Source organism: Bison bison, unplaced genomic scaffold, assembly GCF_000754665.1.
Source record: "Bison bison bison isolate TAMUID 2011002044 unplaced genomic scaffold, Bison_UMD1.0 scf7180017864313, whole genome shotgun sequence".
Lineage (NCBI taxonomy): Eukaryota > Metazoa > Chordata > Mammalia > Artiodactyla > Bovidae > Bison > Bison bison.
This window is the reverse complement of record NW_011494885.1, coordinates 2,829,256-2,836,189: the sequence shown is the minus strand read 5'-3', so window position 1 is coordinate 2,836,189 and position 6,934 is coordinate 2,829,256. Positions and strand designations below refer to the sequence as shown.

Here is a 6,934-nt window from a genome sequence, read left to right as displayed (position 1 = left end):
AATTATTTTTCAATAAAACTGAGGGAAAAAGAGACTTGTAATAAAGATATTTCTAACAAACTCCTGGCAAAAAACTTGTTTTTGCATGAATTTATGAATCCTTGGGGCACCATTGCATACCCTGGGTTTACGCACATTCCAAGTTGAGAGGGAGGGGACCAAATGGTTCGGTTATTGGGTCCACCAATATTGCCTGAGAAGTCTCCCTGTTCCTGGCTCCAGACGACGTGTTGGGCATATTTGAGTGAATGAAACAAGCTCTGCTTTTAGGCTTAATCCAGTGGTTATGACTGGCCAGGCCAGCCTGTTTACAGCCAGAGAGAGAAACACTATAATTATCACGACTATAATATTCTGATCCTTGGTGTGGGGTGTAGAATACAGAGTATAATAATTGGGACATGTTTTGCTGAGGTTTAAAGAAAAAACTAAATAAAATATTCTGGGGAAATTTGAGCAACGGATCCTATCTGGACTCACCTGGAAGGCTTCCTGGAGGAGGTGACACTGGAAGGGATCTTGAAGGACACATATAATAACCACAACAACAGTATTGTTTTTACAATGTGTCATCACTGCAACTTACATAGGGTATGCTGCATGCCAGACAACATTCTAAGCCCTGCATCTGTCATTTAATTTTTTTAACCACTTTTTAAAAAATTCAAATACAGTTTATTTACAATGTTGTGTATGGTATAGCCATAAAATGGAATATTATTCAGCCAAAGGAAGGAAAGGAATTCTGATACATGCTTTAACATTGATAAGCCTTGAAGACAGTATGCTAAGGCAAAGAAGCCAGACACAAAACACCACATGTATATGATTCCATTTATATAAAGTCCAGGACTTCCCTGGTGGTCCAGTGGTTAAGACTCTGTGCTCCCAATGTGGGGTCATGGGTTCAGTCCTTGGTCAGAGAAGATCCTGCATGCCATGCAGTAAAAAAAAAAAAAAAAATCTCCAAAGTAAGTAAAGCTGTAGAGATATAAAATTGATTAGCAGGTGCCAGGAATTGAGGGAGGGGGGAATGAGGAGTGACTGCTTAATCACTATCAGATTTCCTTTGGGGGTGATGACAATTCTTGGACTAGATAGAGGTGATGTTTGCACAACATTGTGACGGTACCAAATGCCACTCATGTGCACTTTAAAATGGTTACTTTTAAGGCTTCCCTAGTAGCTCAGTGGTGGAGAGTCCTCCTGCCAGTGCAGGAGAAGCAGGTTTGATCCCTGGTCCAGGAGGATCCCACATGCTGCAAAGCAACTAAGCCCATGCACCACAACCACTAGGCCTGTGCTCTGGAGCCCAGAACCGCAACTACGGGCCCATGCACCACAACTGCTGAAGCCCTAGAGCCCCTGCTCTGCAACGAGAGAAGCAACTGCAATAAGAAACCCACACACCACATGAAGAACAGTCCCTGCTCGCTGCGACTAGAGAGAAGTCTTTGCAGCAACGAAGACTCAGCACAGCCAAAAATAAATAAAGTATTTTAAAAATAAATAGAAGTCATACATGCTTAACAATGAAAGTGAAAGGGCTTCTCTGGTGGCTCAGATGATAAAGTATTCGCCTGCAATGCAGGAGACCCAGGTTCGATCCCTGGGTCGGGAAGATCCCCTGGAGAAGGGAATGGCAACCCACTCCACTATTCTTGCCTGGAGAATCCCATGAACAGAGGAGCCTGGTGGACTACAGTCCATGGGGTTGCAAAGAGTCGGCCATGACTGAGCAACTAACACTTCTACACTTTATTCCTGCTTAAAATGGTTAATTTTATATTACATGAATTGTACCTCAATTAAAAAAAATTTAAATGACTCTATCTTTGGCTCAAATGTTTAGAATGTTGGTGGGTCTATTCACTATGATGGGGAAACTCTAGGGAGAAATGAGCTATGAGGTCAGGAATTCTGTTTAGGCGGGGGTTCTTAAATTTGATATCCTAGCAGACATTCAAACAGAGTTAGACATACAAGCCTGGAGTGCAGGGAAGAGATGGGGCGGGGATATAAATTTAGAAATCATTGGCACATGGGAGGAATTTTAAGCTGAGGAGCAGGGTGAGATCATCTAGAGAGAGAGTGTGGAGAAAGGAGAGAAAATGGTGGATCAGTGTCAGGCAGAAGAGGAGAAAATGAGAGAAAGGATTAAGGATTGTGCCAGAAGGGAGCGGGCAGGAGAACCCCAAGAGTATGTATTTGAAGAACAAAGGAGTAGCAAAAAACTGGAATTGGCCCAAATATCCATTTATAGGGGCTTCCCTGGTGGCTTAGTCGGTAAAAAGTTTCTGTTTGCAATGCAGAAGACCCAGGTTCAATCCCTGGGTCGGGAAGATCCCCTGGAGAAGGGCATGGGAACCCACTCCCGTATTCTTGCCTGGAGAATTCCATGGACAGAGAAGCCTGGTGGGCTACAGTTCTTGGAGTCGCAAGAGTTGACTTAAGACTAAACCACCACCAGCACCATTCAGCTATAGACTGTTTAGCAAATCATGGTACTTCCATATAATGGGAGACACACACATGTAAAAGAAAAGCAGGAGAGAGTTCTCTTTGCTGGTATGGCAAGATTCCTTTTCTAGGAAACAATGTACTGAAATCCTCAAGATGTACTGCTTACATAACAAAGCAAGGTGTATGTGTTTAAAGCTAAGGGAGGGATTACAAAGAGAAAAGTAATGATTCGTGCCAGAGCAACCTAGCAGATGCCACTTTAATCCAGTAATCAAAGCAAACATCCCCAGGGGTAGAATATACTGAAATCAGGTGCCCTTGCAATGACAGACCAAGGAGGACATGTCCAGGGAATCACTTCCGGGGAATTCCTGCCAAAAATGCATCTGATCGCCAGGAGACACCAGACAAATCCACATGCAGGGTCATTACACAAAAGAGGCCTGCCCTTTTCAAAGTGTCAGGGTCACAAACATCCAGGAAAGATGGGAAGGGCTCCAGAGTGAAGGAGGTGAGAAAGAGACGATTGAGTTCAACTTCCGGTCTCACATGACATCCCAAGCTGGAAAAACACAGTTGCTGGAGAGGATATGACTAGGACGATTGACGAGACTGAATATGGACTTTGGATTGAATAAGCGTGTGGTGCTAATGTTGAACTTTCTGAATTTTTAAAAAGTATTTTTTTTCTTTACCATTATTTATTAAGCATCAGCTTAATACTGCAGACATTTCAAATCACCAGTCAACAACTCATTGTTCCCCACCCATCTCACCCCAAATTTCTTGATAAAGAGCTCTTCAAATAAAGACACACACTCTTCTCTCCTCTGTATAAAACTTTAGGAAATAAAGGCAAAGAACTGCATACATCTTGCTGTAAATGCTGCCCACAGCTGTGAGGACAGTGTCTGCCCAAGGCTGCCTTTATTGTCCAGGTCCTGAAAGACTCTTGTTCATGAATTGTCCCTTCACAAAGCAAGTCCACCACTTGCTGGCTTTATCACTCTGAGAGTCAAAAACTTTCTCACAAAGTCTCAGTCCAGTCTCTTGCCTCAGCCGTTGTACATAGGCCCTCATCACTTTATCGTCCTGTTTATTTGCAGGTTTGGTGTAAACGGCATTAAGTGGAAAACCAGGCTCTCCGGGAATGGGAAAATTAGTGATTCCCAGTGTATACATTTCTTTCTCGCCTTGGCTTTTAGAAATGCACTTTTGGAGTTTCTTTAGACACTCGGAAACGTGGAGTTATGTATATCAAGGTCCTATCGGCTTCATTCTTAATTTCATAGTTTTTGAAGAAGACATTGGCCTTAAAGTAACAGATAGCTTCATCCACAGTATCTGTCTCTTTTGTCTCTCTAGGGGCAGATCCTTTGAACTGATTTCTGATGGGCAACAGTGCCACGTCTCCAATGAGTTTGGTGTCAGGGTCCATGAAGGAAGAGTAGTAAGCTGGCATCTTGGAAGCGCCCAGGTCTCAACCCCGACAAAGAGAATCTGGTTAGAGCTCAGTGGTTCTGGTCTGGTCAAAAAAATAGTTTTTAATTTAGGTCTTACTCTCTTTTATTTCATTTATTTTTATTTTTAGTCTTTGCCGGGTGGCATGTGAGGTCTTAGCTCCCGGACCAAGGATCAAATTTTAGCCCCTGTACTGGGAGTCTGAAATATTAACCACCGGACCACCAGGGAAGTCCTGAATTTCTTGATTTTTGATAACTCCCATGGTTCTGTGAGAAAAAGCCCCTCTTATTTTTAGGGAAGGAACACTGACAGACTGAAAGGTAAAGAAGCATGACTTATTCCCAAAAAGTTCTGAAAAAAAATACTATATAGAGAGAAAAGGATGGGGTATGGAGTGTGTCAGTTTCCTAGGGCTGCCATATCAAAATGCTACAATCAGGATAGCTTAAAACAATAGAAATATATTCATTCACTTTTCTGAGGCCAAAAGTCTGAAATCAATAGGGCCATGCTTCTGCAGCTTCTAGAGGAAGTCATTCTTGCCTCCTTGCCTCTTCCTAGCTTTTGGTGATTTTTTAATTTATATATTTTTATTTTATTATTTATTTAGGCTGCACTGGGCACCCCACTCCAGTACTCTTGCCTGGAAAATCCCATGGGCGGAGGAGCCTGGTAGGCTGCAGTCCATGGGGTCGCTGAGGGTCGGACATGACTGAGCGACTTCACTTTCACTTTTCCCTTTCATGCATTGGAGAAGAAAATGGCAACCCACTCCAGTGTTCTTGCCTGGAGAATCCCAGGGACAGGGGAGCCTGGTGGGCTGCCGTCTCTGGGGTGGCACAGAGTCGGACACGACTGAAGCGACTAGCAGCAGCAGTAGCAGCAGGGTCTTCATCAAGGCGCATTAGATTTCTCGAGCTGGGACACTCCAGGGCTTCTCTAGTTGCTGTGACGTTAGTTCAAATTCTGGATCGGGAAAATCCCCTGGAGGACAGCATGGCCACCCCCTCCAGGATTCTTGCCTGGAGAACTCCACGGACAGAGGAGCTTGGCGGGCCACAGTCCAAAGAGTCATACATGACTAAAGTGACTTAACACGCATGCTGCTGGCAAGTGGATCTTAGCTCCCCAACCAAGGGCTGAACCTGCAGCCCTTGCATTGGAAGGCAGACTCTTAACCACTGGACCACCAGGGAAGTCTGCTTCCAGTGGTTTGCTGACAAGCCCAGGCTTTCTTTGGCTTACAACCGCACAGCTCCCATTTCTCCCTCTGTCACGTGTGCCTTGGTCTTGATTCATGTGACTGTCTTCTTACAGGACACCAGTCACATGGGATTTGGAGTCCGTTCTACTCCAGTAAAACTTCAACTCAACTGATTCTGTCTGCAACCACTCTTTCCAAATAAGTTCACATTCTGAGCGACTGGGGATTATGACTTCAAGGCTTCAATATATCATTTTGAGGGGAGGGACACATTTCCTAACAGGAAGAAAAAGGGAGGGCTGGGGAGAAAGCGGAGGGGGATGATGATTTATACACGGCAGAAAATTACAGGGATGCAATTCTTAGTCCTGGTTTGCACCTCAACTGTAAGCTTGAAATTATTTCAAAGTAAGAATTTAACCAGCACAGAGCAGAGAGGATTTCAGGGAAGGGGAGGATGGCCAGATAAGGGCAGAGAAGCAGCTGTTTTGTTGACTTTACACGACGGAAGCCTCTGCACTTTGGTAAAAGTCACCCTGTTTGAGAAGTGGGGACAAGAATCAGATACTGAGGATTGGAAGAGTGAGTGAAAGGTATATTTGTCCAAACCCAAGGATGGTGGTTCTTTGAAGGTGTTTAAAACAGGGGAGGGACTTCCCTGGTGATCCAGTGGTTAAGACACTGCACTTACGCTTCGAGGGGAGCAGGTTTGACTCTTGGTCAGGCAGCTAAGATCTCACATGTCTCCGAGCATGCCAAAAATTTTTTTAAAAAAAGGAAAGGAGAGGTGGTAGCTGGAGGTGGGGGACAGGAAGGGAGTCTAAAAAAACAAGAAATGATTGATGCAAGAGAGACTGTTAAACAGGTTAGTGTGAGATGGAACCTTCCCCGAGTAGGGGAGATGGGACTCCACTGCAGAGAAGGGACTGGCTTTTGGTGGAAGTGTGGCCATTTACTCCAAGAACAGAAGAGAAAGACAAGTAAATGTTGGCAAAGGCGAATTTCAGGCTGAGATTCTAAAGAAGCAAATTTTAATTTAATTTTATTTTTAAACAAAAATTTATATAGTGCTAACACACCCAGACCCTGTCCTAAGCAATTTGCAAATATGACTCATTTTATTTGCAGAAAAAATCCTCAGAGAAAGATATGGTTATAATTTCACCCCCATCTTGCAGATGAGAGCCCTGAGGCCCAGAGAGGGGAAGTGTCTTCCTCAGGGTCACATAGCTGGTAAGAGGCAAGTCTTCCTGGAGTTGGGCAGTTGGGCTGCAGAATCTGGACTCAAACCCTACCCCATAATACCTCTGCCTGTCTCACCTCTGTTCTTAACAAAGGAAGATGTGCGCTCAGCAGTTGGGGATTCGGGCTCGGTGGGGGCACTTGGAGGTTCGAGGACAGTGGAGAATCACCAGCCACAGTCTTGGAGAGGAAAATTTTCTAGAAAAACAGGAGGGTTAGGCATCTGAGGTTTGAGGTTTGTTTTCTGTGAAATCGAGGAGGCTGGCTGTGGGAGTTCTCCCTGCCTCGTGGCAGGCCATGGCATTTGGACGAGCAGCAGGGTGGGGAGGGGGCCCTTCCCCAGGCCCCAGCCCATCTGCAAATCCTCCATGCACTCTGGAATCTGGTGCCGTCTGGCCCACTGGTCCTTCCAACCCGCCCACCTGGTGCCGTTGGAGCTGAACGTCCCCAGGCTGAGGGCGAGGGAAGGGCCTGGAAGGGTGTTCACAGGCTGAGGTCCAAAGGAAACAAGCTCCACTCCAGGAGCGGGAGCCCACTGGCCGGGGGTGGGGAGCTGTGGGG

At 45.3% G+C, this 6,934-nt stretch overlaps 1 pseudogene; it reads right to left on the bottom strand.

Moving 5' to 3' along the window:
• Positions 1-3,390: 3,390 nt before the first annotated feature.
• LOC104997720 lies at positions 3,391-3,925 on the bottom strand (annotated as a pseudogene).
• Positions 3,926-6,934: the final 3,009 nt, after the last annotated feature.